This window comes from Phallusia mammillata, chromosome 4, assembly GCF_965637545.1.
Source record: "Phallusia mammillata chromosome 4, kaPhaMamm4.hap1.1, whole genome shotgun sequence".
NCBI classification, from domain to species: domain Eukaryota; kingdom Metazoa; phylum Chordata; class Ascidiacea; order Phlebobranchia; family Ascidiidae; genus Phallusia; species Phallusia mammillata.
Window position 1 is genome coordinate 28,347,826 of NC_137255.1, and position 16,086 is coordinate 28,363,911.

Here is a 16,086-nt window from a genome sequence, read left to right on the forward strand (position 1 = left end):
GGGATCGCCTAAACTTTCTCTGTCGTCGCTATAAATTCAAATTATTAGGGTTTAAATTTGTAACCAAAAATGTTACGCTTTTTTCTAGTTATACGCTTTTTCGCAACCTTTGCTCATGTTTGGCAGTACATGCGATTTGATGCGATTAACCGGAATATGCGATAATCCGGTTGCTATGTAAACAGTACACGCCATGAACATAAGTGCTAATTTTAACTTCCCCAGCTAAAATAAATTTGCAGTGACGCTCAACTATGGAAACTGGGCAGTGTTTCTCTGTTTTGCTGCCCAGATTCGGAAAAAGTACTTTAAACTCAAAACTAGATTTATTACTCTCAATGCAATCCATGACGTCATGCTTCATAATTGTCGTGGCTATGGTGCAATCGACCAAGTGTTTTGAAGAAACAGTAGAAACGCACACAACTCAATTTTTTGCGCACGCGCCACAGTTCGCTTGATTTGATATATGTTACATCGCATCGTAGCCAAGGGGCCCAACATTTGAATTTAGGAACTTTCCTATGACGACGGTTTTACGACGTTTTAGTCTTGTTTTGGGTAGTTTCTCTTATAAATGTGCTAGGCCTCTCGCTTAATAAAAACGTAAAATGGCCTGTTGTTTCTTACCTATTTCGTCTTCTAGTGCAAACCAACGCGTTAAGCGGCAAAGTGCTGGGTGCATATTTTTAAGCAAGCCCAAACCCGAAAGTATACGACCAAGGGCGCTAAGGCGAGCTGCATCAGTTTCTATTATAACCCGTTATCCAATTGACAAACAAAATAATTGATTTTAGCAAAACCTTTAAAGACTCAGATTGTGGGGCTACTTTCTAGCTTACTCAGCAAAACTGCTGCTGCAAGATTGGCGTGACTATCACGTGATCAAGAGTGATCGTTGCTTTAAAATTTTTAAACCAGCAACAAATACTAGAGGAATAAATGCCTTTCCTTATCGGTCATCCACTGATAAGTTGCGCAAGGTCACGAATAGAAGAAATAAAATATGCCAATCGTTGGCACGTTACCAATTACGTAAATCTAAACAACATAGTTTGATTACTTGGGATCTAACATAATTTACAACCATTCTGTGTTTGGGCGACATGAACAATATAACAGCAAACATTTTTAACCATTTGTTTTACAGTAAACATTGTTCAAATTTCAATACAGTTTAATACTGCGAATTTGGTGCATTTCGCACTAAGCAAGAAATTAAAAACGGCTTTGAGATAACGACCCCTTATTATCGTACAGCGGCAATCATTTAGACATGCACAATATTAAAATGAATTACCCAGTAAAGGTTACGCACAGATCGGTTGACTTTACTGTCATATCGTCGTTTTTTATTCCAAAAACTCGGTCTGTTCGACGTTCACATGGGGATCATCAACTCGGTTAATCGCATATTTCGTTGAAAATCGATGCGAATATCCGGTTTATACGATAAGTCGAACGATTTTCTTAACAAACGATGCCCGATGGTTTGGGATTTTTAATTGTGATGCAATTAAACGGATTATGTGATTAACCGGATTCGTCTGTACCACGATTATTGGTCATTTAACGGTAGTTTACAGCTTGACCGCCGCATGACGAGAGGTCACTGAAGGATAGATATGTCAAAACTCTTTAGGAAAGTATTTTTGTCACAACGTAGCTTCTTTATATTTAACAAATAAACTCGATAATACGTGAGTTTTGTATAAATTAGGCAAGAATTTGGTTTATAGTGTTTTTCCAAATGTTTTTTATTTTTTTTTAAATGAACGTACAAGCTTATAATGTACAACCTTTTGACAGTTTCCAAAACACAGCATTTCACAAATCCTTGTCCCCAAAAACAACAAAAGTCCACAAAATTTGTATTGATTTAGTTTAAAACGGGTTGGGTCGAGTATTAAGGCATTCCTCTAATAAAAGTATAGTTTTCTTGGTTTAATATGATTCAGCGGTTGTACATTACAAACAATGTTCATTGGAAGTTGGTCATTTAAATAAAAAAAAATTTGCAAATATTTCAAGCGACATTTTGCAACAAAAATCATGACAGATACAAACATACGCGCAAACGTGTTTACTTCCGCTACAGCCATTTATATATAATCGAAAACTGATTAGCAACATTACTGTCATGTTCAAGCGTCGTGTCACGTTTCGTTATAGTTCTAATAGGACTACCCAACAGCGCTGGTTAATTGGTATAGATTGTCACGAACTTGTTTTAGTTTTTAAACCATGGACAAGCCCTGTGCAGACATTTTGGCCAACGCAAGTGCATGGATGCAACGACCTAGGTTTGCGTATGCAGTAGGAGTGATAAAACGCCGTGAACATACTATGTGACGTAATTGAAGTGCTTGGTTGCAGCAATAATATCGAACTGAGGTAGTGCGTCGGCTGTTAACTGAACAGTTCTTGACACTTGCGTTTAACTGAGTTTATTTTTTAGATGAAACGTCTGGATCTATCTTTTAACCATCTGACTCGTGAAAGTGTTAAGTCATTGGCACGTATTCACAACATCAAGTTATTGGAAGTTTTACATTAATGAAACAAATTCACAAAACAGTGAAGAATCTGATCAGATGTAAATCACAAGGAAAAGCTGAGTTCGAAATCTGAAAGAAAATAATCTAACATTATTCGTTGTTTATCACATTTGGCACATTAAGATAAGCAAAAAATATCAAAATTAACTGACAGTTTTGCCAAGCTTGGAATTTGCTTAATATTTGTCTTACGACGTTTTAATGTAAAACATTCACTACGTTTATGCAATTTCCATTGTGGTCTTTATAAATATTTTTGTTGTGCCTTTTATCATTTAAACTTAATAACGTACTTTTTCGTCTTCTTCGGCTTTTATCAGTGACGTTTTTAGCAGTTGTTTCTTTATTTGCCATAGTGTGCTGTTTGAACTGACTAATATTAAATTAGAAACCGTTGTTTCAAAGATGGCAACATTTTAACACGTTTTCACTTCATTATTGATTTGCTACCCTGTGTAAAGCATTGTGTGCTGCAGCGAGCTACTAAGCGATTTACGCTCGTGGGCTCCGCTCTGTATTTTGTTCACTCTTTGCCTTAAATTCCTGCTCCGCTCTGTATTTTGTTCACTCTTTGCCTTAAAGGGTTATTTGTATTCCTGCGCAGTTTAATTACATTCCTTAGTTCCGCTTAAAGTGTCGTTTTCTTGTTGCTTTCCTCATTTGCAGTTTTCATGTTTACTTGACATTTTGTGTTAACTTCTATTTTATATTACAGGACTTATAGTGTCGATCTCTGTTGTTTAAAGCTAACAAACATTGTTACGTTTATGTAGTCAATTGCTGCATGTGCCATGTCAATGAAAAGTCTTAAACGTGACGTGAGTTCTCCAAAGTTTTAGTATACAATTCACATGGTTTTAACATCCTGGCATAAAGTTTGGTGACTAAACTGACCACATAACCTTTTCTCGTGGTGCTCAACACTATGAAATGAATAAGAATGTTGTCAACATGTATGTGTTATGAGAATTACTTGCTAAGTAAGTGACGCAAATAAGCGCTGTGTATCTGCAGTGCTTTACTGTTTAAACCTCGTCACCTGCTTATTTGCATTATGTTTTTGAGATGAACCACCACACTTTCATAAAGCACAGTTGCTTTGCGACATTGTTTTACTTCTGAGCGAATTGACCAATATTTTATCACTCACAATAAAAACTGTTCGACAAATATGAAAAACTTAGTATCCGAGTTTATTTTACTTATTAATAGTAAGACGATTTCGCAGCTTACAAGTAAAAAAAATACTAACACTGGTGATAAAACTTTATTGTCAAACAATAATGTGTGCTATTTTAAATCGCAACCTAATGATTTGTGTGCGTTGTCCTCCTCAATCCATAGTTGCATAATGCATTGTGATCTTCTTTCTCCTTTTTGTTTGCAATTCTGGGCTAACCCACGTCTTTGTTGTGTTCACGTAATGAAACGTAAGGAAATATACGAAATCAGCAAAAAATAGGATTTCTTGTTTCGGCTCAATTTACACAAACATAGTGCAATTGATATTACATGCAGTAATATCTGTTAAAAATGTCTTATTACCAAATATTCGATGTCTATAGAAATAAACAAACATCCCATCATGAACGATTTTTGCTTGCCAACTTAAAGATTTTGGTTATTTCAAAATTTGCCAAGTCTTGTTTTATGCTATTTCTCATCACCGGTTTTCGTTCGTCGTTTTGGGCCCTTTCCGTTTTTTAATTTTCAAACTGTGCGTACCTAGTAGGCACTTGCAGCAATGCCTTGGTTTTTATCGCTTGTTCGTTGTCTTTTTGCAATGTGTATGTTCGTGGTGTTTTTTAGTGTGGCTTGTTTTAACGGAGACTGACAATGCTCCATAGATGCAGTATTTGGGGTACACTTATGTGGAAAAGTATACCCAAACAAACCCTAAACGAAATATAACAGAGTGATGAACAGAGTACAATTCAATCTGATATGGATTTATGTTTACAATGCATACTTAAGGGATAATGCGCATGAAGTCTCATGGTGGAAGTATTGTGTAATTTTGTTATTAACCTGTACATAGCGACACTTAATGCAAAATGACGTTTCCGTTTTTAGTTAAGCGAAGCACGGGTTAACGGCCTTAAAGTCAGCCTTGTTTGCAACACTGACGCCGAACGGACAACCCTTAAATTCTTGGTTTGAAAGAATTGTAAGGTACAACTAATCTTTGTTAACCCACATACATTGGACAGTGGCAAAACTTGAAGCCATACTCTCGACCATCCCGTTCTATGTCCTTCAACAGTTTGGCAGTATTTTTTAATTGTTCCGGTTCAAGGAAATGTAAACATTTCCAGTTTCAGTCAAGCGATTGTTTAAGACAAACATCTAGTATTATACTTTTCAACGGTCGAATAATCTAGTACATGTTAGAAACCAAGTGGCTTTAACTGTTTGCAAGAATAAAAAGATTTAACTTCAGATCCAACATTTACTTCAGAAATCACAACTACGACAACAAGATCTTTGCCAATGTGATACGAAACCACAGCATTGAACAACAGTAATGTTGATTTATGCAATAGTCATGTGCGTATGTACGGTAGTGAAAGTTTTTCAGGTCTTATCTTGGCTAATGGTCGGGAGGCTGCCCTATTGGCTTGCCACATTAGACGTAACTTCCTTTATATGAGATTATCCACTGTTTCCAAAAATAGGATAATGGCAAAATACGAATATATCCAGTTTCCGTGCCATTGTGAGCTCTTTTAGATTCTTTAACGTTAAACCTGCACTTTGCTGAAATATGCTGCCACAAGATTGAAATACAATGGGTGACTTGTATGAATCCAAGAATTAAAGCGATGCCACATCTGCAATAAACGGTCAACATCAACGTAATGATTTACGCGATAAACACTAAATACGAGAACATCTGTATGGTGTAATACGCAATAGCGACATTCTACAATGCGACTAAAAGATCCTTGAATTAGAAACTCCGACCAGGGTTTCTCCCCTGTACTTCTCGTTTTTGGGCGACAAAGGTGTAGTGACCGAGTTTTATGTTAGTTTTCGCTGATGAGTCTAAGGTTATAACCGCGTCTCTACAAATTAAAGAGGTATACCACCGTCCTTAATCTCCCAAGCTCCTGAGCTTGTCAGGACCGGAGTCCTGGAAACTCCACACACGTGTCTTGCACTTCTAGAAGGAATAGGAACAGAAAGAGGCAAGAGCGAAATGAACGAGTGCGGTTTTATATATACCCGGGATAAAAGCGTTAAATCGTACATATGTGCTCTTGCGATTGGCTCTTGCAATTCCCACTCAAAGCAGCGTCCAATCACAGCACAGGACAAAACATACGGTTAAAGCTCGCAAACACGAGATCACAAAGTCGCATCTGCATCCTTATTAACTGCGTTGGATTTGGTGCTACACAATTTAACTTCCTCGCAAGCTTTGAGCTAGCGAGTCAAAAACGAGCTATTTTGGTAATTAACTATTGCAAAGTTTGCACAAATTATGTCGCAATTGTTACAAAGGAAAACATTTGTCGTAATTAAATTTCACTAACCTTTCACACTTTTCAGAGAAAACGCGTTGGAATGTTTCAGCAATTCAAAAATTTTGCTTCTTTTATTGTCCCCAATTTGTGGAAGGTGGTTTGTCAGAGCGTACGCTTGTTTTAAGAAATTACGCTGAAATGTTTCAGAACATCCAGTATCACATGCTGTTTATCAGCTTTGTTGTGACAAATCAGTAGGAGGTGGTGTGCTCTGTTGGCAGAGTAGACGTAACATCCGCTTTATAATGCCCACTATTTGGCGGTGACATATTGGTGAGAAAAAACGCATAAATCGTAATAGATCGAAACCAATGCTTTACATCATTTAGATATTAACACCACTTAGATCCAAATTAGTACTACTGCACATATGCTTATAGCCTATACGCCAATACACAAATGGAACGTGAGATTCAGTATATACTCCAAAATTAAAACGGTATAAAAAATGCCTCCGCCAATGCGATATTACGCCAAACTGTTGTTGGAAAAGTCAATGCTTATTACCATAGCTAAAACCTAATTTATTCTGTGTAAGCTCAAAAAGTGGGTTTCATGTTTTTTATGTTTGCACGCAGTCCATCATGTGTTTGGTATAGAAGCGTTTTTAAACAGAAGCGCGAAAGTAATTCTTGATGTGACATTATTTAACGAGTTTATCTGCCACACCTCAAACTTACCATCTACTGTGGAATGTTCAAAACCCAACAGCAAACACTCAAATAGAAGCAATGTTATCGTGACTCAATGGTAGGAGGTTATTTTGTGCGCTTAGTATAATAGTAATATGTCGTAAGATTCGTGTGATGCGTGATGCCAAGCACTAATTCAGGATGACAGGTTTGTCATAGAATTGGCTTAAATGAAGGTTAAAATCATTTGAGGTTTGACGAGCGTGTAACTGACAGAAATGCTGTAAAGGTAATGTTTTGTGAGACATCGAAGGCACTTGGGCATTTAAATTTAATTCTGTATTTAACTCCCGATGAAACGAATAACGTATGTAGTTAGAATAAGGTTGTCTTTTAAATCTTAGATCTTTTCACTAATAAAGTAGGTACAATAATTGTTACAGCGAGAAATGACTTGTATGTGTTTTCTTTCCCTGTTTCTAGTTCATGTCAGTAATCTGACTTCATTGACTATGACGTAACAAGGCGCCTACCATGATTGGTTAAAAATCCACAAACGCAACAATGCGTGTGATGTCATTAGTGTTGCAATCTTGTGCTGACCACGTTTTACATTTTCTTTCTGTGCAGCCTTTTTAGTAGTCGTAGTTTGTGGTGGATCAATTTAGTTTTTTGAAGTATTCATGTGCTAACATTATACTATATTGTGCAGCAATTTAAGCATGAAAAGTCAAAATAATTATAATGTGGAAACGTCTTAATCCGTCAAAGTGCCTATAATTCAGTCCTGGATTCCGAACAAGTTGGTACGTAATTTGAATGTGTAAATTGTATAAGTTAAACGTCGTGATACTGTTTGTGTATGATTTAAGAAGTATTGACTTTCTTGACGTGACATATTCCTAAGTTTATCGGCCATATTGAATGTGCGTATTATTGCAGATTGTGACACGTTTCTCGCCGTGTTGTGCAAGTTTCAGTTTGCGACGTGCCGCAGACGACAATTGTCATGCATTTTCAGAAGAGACCGTTGCTACAGTGCGACGCAATTTTTTACGTGGACGACTGTTTAAAGTCTGTCGCTACTTTACAAGAAGCTAAGCAGTTGGTGCATGAGATCCGCGCGCTTTTGCAGCGTGGAGGTTTTCATTTGAGGAAGTGGTTAAGCAACGACTAAAGAGTTTTAGATGATGTACCTGCGAGCGACTCAGCGAAGTCTTCATTTTCTTTGAAAGGTGACACCGGTCAAGTGGAACGTGTTCTAGGGGTGAGCTGGAATTATCGTACTGATACGTTTCAATTTGATGTCAAAGTAAAGCAAAAGCCGATCACTAGACGAGGCATATTGTCTGTAGTGAGTTCACTTTTTGATAATTTGGGGTTTGTGTCTCTAGTTGTCTTGCAGGCGCGAATGTTGCTGCGAAGTTGTGCAGAGTTATACGAGTTGCACCATTTTACTGATGCATCGTCGCATGGTTACGGTACCATGTCATACCTGAGGGTTGACATGCAAATAGACGTGTGTGTTGTACCCTTTTGTTGGCAAAAGCCAGACTAGCCCCACTGAAAGGCTTTTTCTATTCCACGACTTGAGCTCACAGCAGCTACATTGCTGTGAAAATGGACCAAGTTCTCAGGAAGCAGTTGGGCCTGAAAATTGAAAAATCAACTTTCTGGACAGATTCTACGTCTGTACTGCGATGCATTAACAATACGACAAAGCGTTTTCCTGTCTTTGTAGCCAATCGACTGACAAAGATGGATGAAGGGTCTGATGCTTCTCAGTGGAAACACGTCCCAACGGCGCTCAATCAGGCTGACGACGCGTCGCGGGGTTTGAGAGTTGCTGCGTTGGTAAAATGCGAGAGATGGTTTGCTGTACCATCGTTTTTGAGCAAGTCTGAGGAACAATGGCCTACGAGTCCTTTGATTCCAGACGTTCTACCCGAGCATCCGGTAATTCTGCCCAACAATCACCACGTGACAAATCTGATAATCGATGATCATCACAATATAGTTCAGCATTCTGGCATGGGTCTTACATGGACATCGCTACGACAGAAGTTCTGGGTTGTTCGTGCTGCCAGGGATAATGTATGAACGAGTATTGCTCTTTCAGCAGTTTTTATCATAAACAATCGCTGTTTCGAGGTCCCATAGAAGACACCTTCGTCGGAATAATGGCATTTAAAGACAAATTTCTTATAAAGCGACAATTACAACAAAACACACACAATGCTATGTGTTTTAATTAGCACGGTTAAGACATCTGGCCGGACCAGTTTGTAACAATTGGGGGCTCGTCTGGAAAAAGTTTTTGTTTTGTTGTCTTCCCGGTTTAATAACAAAGAAAGATGGAAAGATTGCACGTAGCAGCAGAAACCATAACTGAGGCGTTGATCGACAGGAACAGTCGTCTATAGATTCCGGCGAAGTTTCAGACGATTTAATTGGTGTCAGAGTTTCAGCGGGAAATTTCTCATACTTGCCTAACTCCTAACCATAGTATGTGTAATGGATTAGCAGAATATATGAAAGGCTTAAGATGTTATGTCTGCTGCTACGTAGGCCAACTTAGGAAAACTTGATCTGTCTACGACTTGACCATCATGGACAAATTTCCCGTCAATCAGAACACCAGTGCAACCTGTTTGTCAACCATGCCTTAGCATGCAGGAAGGTTGGAGCAATTTGTAAATTGTGCAACGTTGTCCGTAACACGTGCTGTTAAACTGGTCTTCTTCACCGCTGGTGTCTTCATCACAACTGCTGTCACAACTGGAGTGCCATACCTTGATTTACTATTTTCCTCACACAGTTTGAGACTTCCATGGCATACTGCAGCAGGTTCATGGCCTTTTCTCCTTTCTGTTTCATGTACTACAGGTTGTGAAGTGTAGAACCTGTCCATATACACAATGTGACCTTTGTCAAGATAATTTTTTAGCAATTCCATAACTAGATTATGGTTTATTTGGATTATATGTGCGGAATTTAAATCTTCCTTTGAAAGGACAAGTTGCCTCATCCAAGGAAATTGATTGAGCCTGTTTGACTGCTAAATTAAATGTGCCTTGCAGTATGCCAACAACTGGACGGATTTTGTGCAATGGGTCATGGTCATCTTCTCCAGCTTGAATGTATCATAAATTTTTATTAGCATGCAAAACATGTAGGATGGTTTAAAACCTATTCCGACCCATGTGTTGTGGACAAAACAATTGAACAAGAGATGGCCGTGTTGCCCAATAAGTCTGCAATGATGGCTTTTTTACTATACCCATGTGCAGTGTGATTGCTATGTATTTTCGGCGCATTATCTATGACGTCATAATTGTGGTTTCTGGAATTTGAAACGTTCGAGTTTAATAAGCGGACGACTCCAACGATAGCTGCACATGCCGTAACGACTTTATTTAAAATATAACAGCGCGTTATTGTTATTTAAAATATAACAACGACTTTATTTAAAATATAACAGCGCGTTATTGTCCAACCGAAATATATAAAAAACAGGGCAAAAATTGGCCAAAAATTTCTTAAATTTAGGTTTTTGTTTTATGACAAAAACAGATTAAAACTTCACTGTAGATTTTATTTTCAAACAAGAAATAATTCTTCCATCCAAGTACATCACATTGAAGGTATTTCCACGCAACCGCCGTTAATTATCACGACGTAATTACGATTTCATTTACCGTCTATATATAGACGACCGGATTCTACGGTAGTCGCATAATCGTCTATATATAGACGATCGGGGTGGAAAGAGTTTTAAGGAAAAGCCAAGTCTACGTTCAGAGTAAAACGTGCGCTCGCTTTACTAAGAAAGTCTTCTTGCTTTATTTAAAATTGTCCCCTAATTTACTTTTTTTAAAACATAAATCTTCCAAATCTGATCACCCGAAAAAATGTTGAGAAAAGGTCTACTCAACACTTGCTGTACTTTCAAATTGACATTGTCTGGACTAACGTAATGAAAAATCCAAGCCTAGGTTCCGCGGAAAAAGTGTTCAATTGTAAGCGGTCGCACTAACTTCGGGTTGTCTTGTCACTTTATTTAAAATCGTTTTAAGAGTTTTAAAACATAAATCTTGCATGTATAAAAAAAACAAAAAAATGTTGAAGAAAGGTCTACTCAACACTTGCTGTACTTTCAAATCACCTTCACGACTGTAACACTTTACAAAACGTTAACCGGTGATGTAAAAAGTCACGCAGGATAGAAGAGGTCAGTATCGACTAAGAATAACTTTAACTACGATGGACATCGTCAGGCCAAACGAATCCATTCATCGCAAAGTTCATGGGATGAGATTTAAATAGAAGTCGAATATACTCATTATTGCTCGGTTTGGCATTATTTTGAACCTTTAAGCCTGGAAAACGCAGAAGAGTTCTATGTAGATATGACACTTTCGTTTCACACACCCTCTATTATATCTATAACATGCCTGTACCGTAAACTTTTTTGAAAAACCTTTCATTTCTAAAATGTTAATGAGATGTACGTACGTTAGACCAAAATGTTTGGCCCATCATTTCTAAATAAAAATATCACATATTGCATATGTCATATAAAGCATCGCCGAAAGCTTATAGCTTACATGAAAAAGCCCGGGAGAAGTCCTGTGTGGATCTATCTTAACGTCAACATTTGTATGTTTATGTACTGCAAAATACATGTTTGTAAGGCAAATAACAATGCGTAAATAAATATGCCAAAAACAGTGCGATTATTTGAGTTATCCTACACAGATCTCATTTTGTTGTTAACATATTATATAACTTGTGTCAAAATAAATGTATTCATTGAGACGCTGCCGTTGATGAAAATTTCTCCGTTGGTCCAGTGGATGTTGGTAAAGTAATTTCTAAAGTTTTGCAAAAAAAGTCCGTGAAAAAATATATAATAAATTTGTATCTCAAGATCAAGATATGACTGTATACAGGATCAAACCCACGAATTGCACATACTAGATGTGATGATTCACATATTCATACATTTGTTTGTTTGATTTAAACAAACTATTAATAATGGGTTTGATAACGCTGACCTCTTAACAAGCAATTATACTCCCATGACGTAAAGCAACTTTCTTTACATGAGAGAGTACAGATGTGTTTTATTTACATGATGTTTGATTCCCATGAAAGTTTATGACAAGTTACGTACCAGTGATCAGTAGCTTGAACCTAGGCCCGTGGTTGAAACCTGTAGCAACCACAGATACATTTATTGCTTATAATTCTCCTGTTTGAGCATTTTTAAAGCATTTATGTGAAAAATCACAGCAATATAATGCCTGCCAAAAACAAATTTGATTTTCGTTTTGCTCATATACTTTTTAACATTTATTTGTGATTGCCTGCACACATACAACACATGCTAAATTCGAAAAGTTAATAATTGACGTTTAAATCGATTGTTTATCCTGCTGATTGCATGGTTGTTACTCATTAAAATGTGTAAACAAACAAACAAAGCAAGGGTTTATTTTTAGGTCATATGTTGAACTGGCCGCAATATGCTGTAAAATAATTAGATCGAAAGAGTAAAAAAAACAAATGTAGGGGCAAATATTGAAATGCAGATGTTTACTTTGGGCCAGTAGTTATCGCTAAAGTACAGTGTGGAGTAATGGTACTCAATCTTTTTAACTTTATCACATCACATACTAACGTAGGGGTAAACGCCGTCCTGTTTATATGACTAAGATCAGACAAGCAATAGCTCAGATAGCCAAGGACTGATAGTATAAACACTTACAGCAAATGATGCTTATGAAATAATAACCACGTACGCTGTGCGTTTTCCGTGCGAACAACCGTCTGTATACAGCCTCAAAACGACAATAATTGATCAAAAATATCAGGCGCTAATACGTAAAAAGCATTGTTTTGGATTGGGCTTATACCGACGGAAACCGTTCAAAAAGTTAATTTCTGTAAAATATATACGTTTACCAAAAGGTCGTCAACTTTTTTTAATAAGTGTTAACTGACTTCCTGCATACAGATGAAAACAAAAGAATGACCTTTCAACAGTCTCAAAATCAAATGGACTTCTACATGTTGAGATAGTTGCAAATTGTCGTGTCTTCATCCAATTGATTGTGATCGTATTTTCGAACATATGATTGTTGTCCATTGTCGTGAACCTTTGTTGATTGTTTTTAATTTCTGGCCTGAGCATAGACATCGCTGCTTTCCGCTTGTGATTGTGCAACTGCCACTTTTTTAACAATGATGTTTTCGTTCCTCTTGGATTGCGTCATAATGGTTGACGTCATGGTTTTTAGGACGCGTGTGCGGTTGTGTTAAATGGCTGGCGAAACCTTTTATTTGCAGAATGTTGTACGTTTCTTGGGGTTCGAATTTGTCATCTGTTTGACACAATTTTGTGATGTTAAACTATTTTACCCCAATATATGAATACCTTTTGAATTTGCTGTTTACTATTATTTTTAAAAGTAACATTTAACAAGAAAAAAAAAACGAAAATAACGTATTGTTTTAGTACGTCAAAGAGACAAAAATTGGAAGAAAATAAAAGCACAAAACAGATTAAGTAAGCGCTATTGTCAGTTGTGTACCTTGTGCGCTGTGTTCTATCGCCGTTGCTCCATTCACCGGTTCGTTTCTTCTGCAGAAAAAAAGCAAAATTGGTTATTTGATGAATGAGAACGGCCAAAATCATCCGGACATGTGAGACAAAACGAGAGTTGAAAAGTGTTTTCAATCCAAGAAAAGTTACCTCTTTTTCTTGTGTGAAGTAACAAGGACAACGATACAGATTATGCAGAATACGACGCACCCGCCTATTGTTGAAGCAATGATAACGTTGACATTTCCTGGAACTGCAAGAAAATAAAACTTCTTACAATGAGTTCCTTCAACCGCAAATTTAACCATTCCAAGGTATTATTTCTAACCTTGTATTGTGTCGTTAACATGTAAATTTCCAGTTGTTATGGTTGCATTGGATGGTGTTAAAATGGTTGTAAAATGTAATTTGATTGATGGTAATACCGTGGTGGAGGCAGATTTCGGTGCCGCTTTGGTGATTAACAAATTTGCACTGGTTAGAGACACTAAGTAATCCTGCATTAATATGTAATTATCTTACCTGAAATACCTCTCTGACAAATGTATCCTGAGTTTGCTACTCTACATAGCACGTCAAACCATTTAAAAAGTTCATACTGACCAAACGTTTTCACCAGCACGGCAACACAGTTTTCATTTACGATAGTGTTATCCGGTTGCCCTGCAGCCCACATAGATGTTGTAAGAGAAACATTGCTTCCATCATTCCAATGGAATTGATTATTGTTGCCAATTCTTTCAGCACCAATATAAACCCAATAAAGGTCAGCTAAATATAAAACCTTTTATTTTTGCTTTTTCAAAAATTGCAATAAAACATCATTAAACTATCATATTTCGCAAAAATAATAAACTACGAGCATAAAGTTTTATTTGATTTGTCCCTTACATTAAATAGAAATCTAAAACGATAGAAATCTTTAAAAGTAATAAATAAAATCGTGTTTTGATTGTGTTGTGTTTGGAGTAAAGTTATATGTTTGTAAATGTCCTCATGACCTAAAACAAGCACCAAAAAAATCAAACCTACCAGGTCGCTTTAAAAATCTTTTTAGGAAGTTGTTGATTTCCGTCGTTTTGACGTTAGCTACATTAGCTTGCAGCGCAGAACATTTCCTCTCTGCTTCAGCATATGAAGAGACTGGAGTCATTTCGACAGAATATTGGTATCTATTGAAGTCATGCCAAGTGCGTCCTTCAGCAAAAACAGATAAACACAACATAAACAGAAAATTTAACAACATCATGGTTTTGGTCCTGCAAATCTAAATGTACCCTCTCATTTGTATTAGCAATAACATTTATAAATATATCAACCGACGGTTTCCCACCTTCTAAGTTTACGGCAGGCAGCAATGCACTCGCGTGCGCTTGCATTAAATCAGATTTCAACTGTTAGCAACTTCTAGAGTTCACGTGAGTTAGAAGTTATATTTGAATAAAATTTAAATATTCTCCACATTGCTGAGTACCCGATATTGGTCTGAACCTTAGTGCAATTAAAAACAACTTTCTATATTAGACCATATGCTTCTAAACCACGTTTAATCGTCAAGTTATGGAAGATTTTTACAAATATTGCTTTTGGTTCCCATGAAAATCAAACGTCGTTTGCGACACATATATGCGGTGTTACTGTAGTTTTCCCTATGTTCTTATGTGTCAACTATTGAAAGTCCATACTCACTGTCGATTTTCCTCACCAGTTCATGTTCCGGTTTCCTGTTGTGTTAAAACAACTTAACTAGTTTGCGAGCTTTAACTTACAAGAAACTGATAATTGATTGTAATAAAAGAATTAGGTAATTGAGTAAAGAATGTTTTGCAATGATTACAAGAAAATGAAGTATCTGTTTCAAAGTCACTGTTTTATCGTTTGACTATCTTATCCTTTACTTGATGTGCGTTGCGTAACCAGAATAAATAACAAAAACTATAAATATTTTTTTGGATCAAGTCAGGTATTTGCAGCAAGCTTTAAGAATCGTAATTATGAACTTACGTCTGTCACTGCAGACAACCGATATGAACCACGAGCAGAAGTGAAAGCAATAGGTAAAATAAACATAGACCAAAAAACGCAGCTCAGAGTTGTAAACGGGCCTAAATTTAGGCTTAAAAGTTTACAGGGTCATACTTGAAGCCTCAGAAAAGACCAAGACATCAAACAGTTAATTTTTTTTTCAAATACTGACACAAAGTATATAAAAAACTATGCCCGAACCTGGCCCGAAAATCCCGGCCTGACTAACAACTCTGATATAGCTGACTCAGAAATACGTATCCAAACTAACTAAGTCCAAGGCTCTGTTATTTAATGCCGGAACGTCGCGTTTCCGCAAATTGGTGCTACCCTGTTGAGGTTCGGGTACACTTCAGCAAATTTCTTTCTTGAATCACATTCTATTCAAACCCACACCACGGAAGAAACCGATAGAGATTACCTCATCGAGATCAACCTAGCAAATATGTTAATTGTATGTAAATGAGGCGTACTTGATATATTTCTCTATTTTGCAAATTCCCCTGGGTGCATTCTATTTATTCCCGAACTGTAGTGCGTAAACTAAATTTTGTTATTTTTTGTTAAGATATAATCTAATTTTGAAGATTTTGTTCTATTGGAAAACACAAGCAACACACGAATTAACATGCAACAACTAACTTCTTGTACGAAGGACAGTCATTTCACAAGTGGCGGTACTATCGTGGATCGTAACTGTTTCGTTCTTAGGGAGTGCGGGGAACAACTCGTGTTTT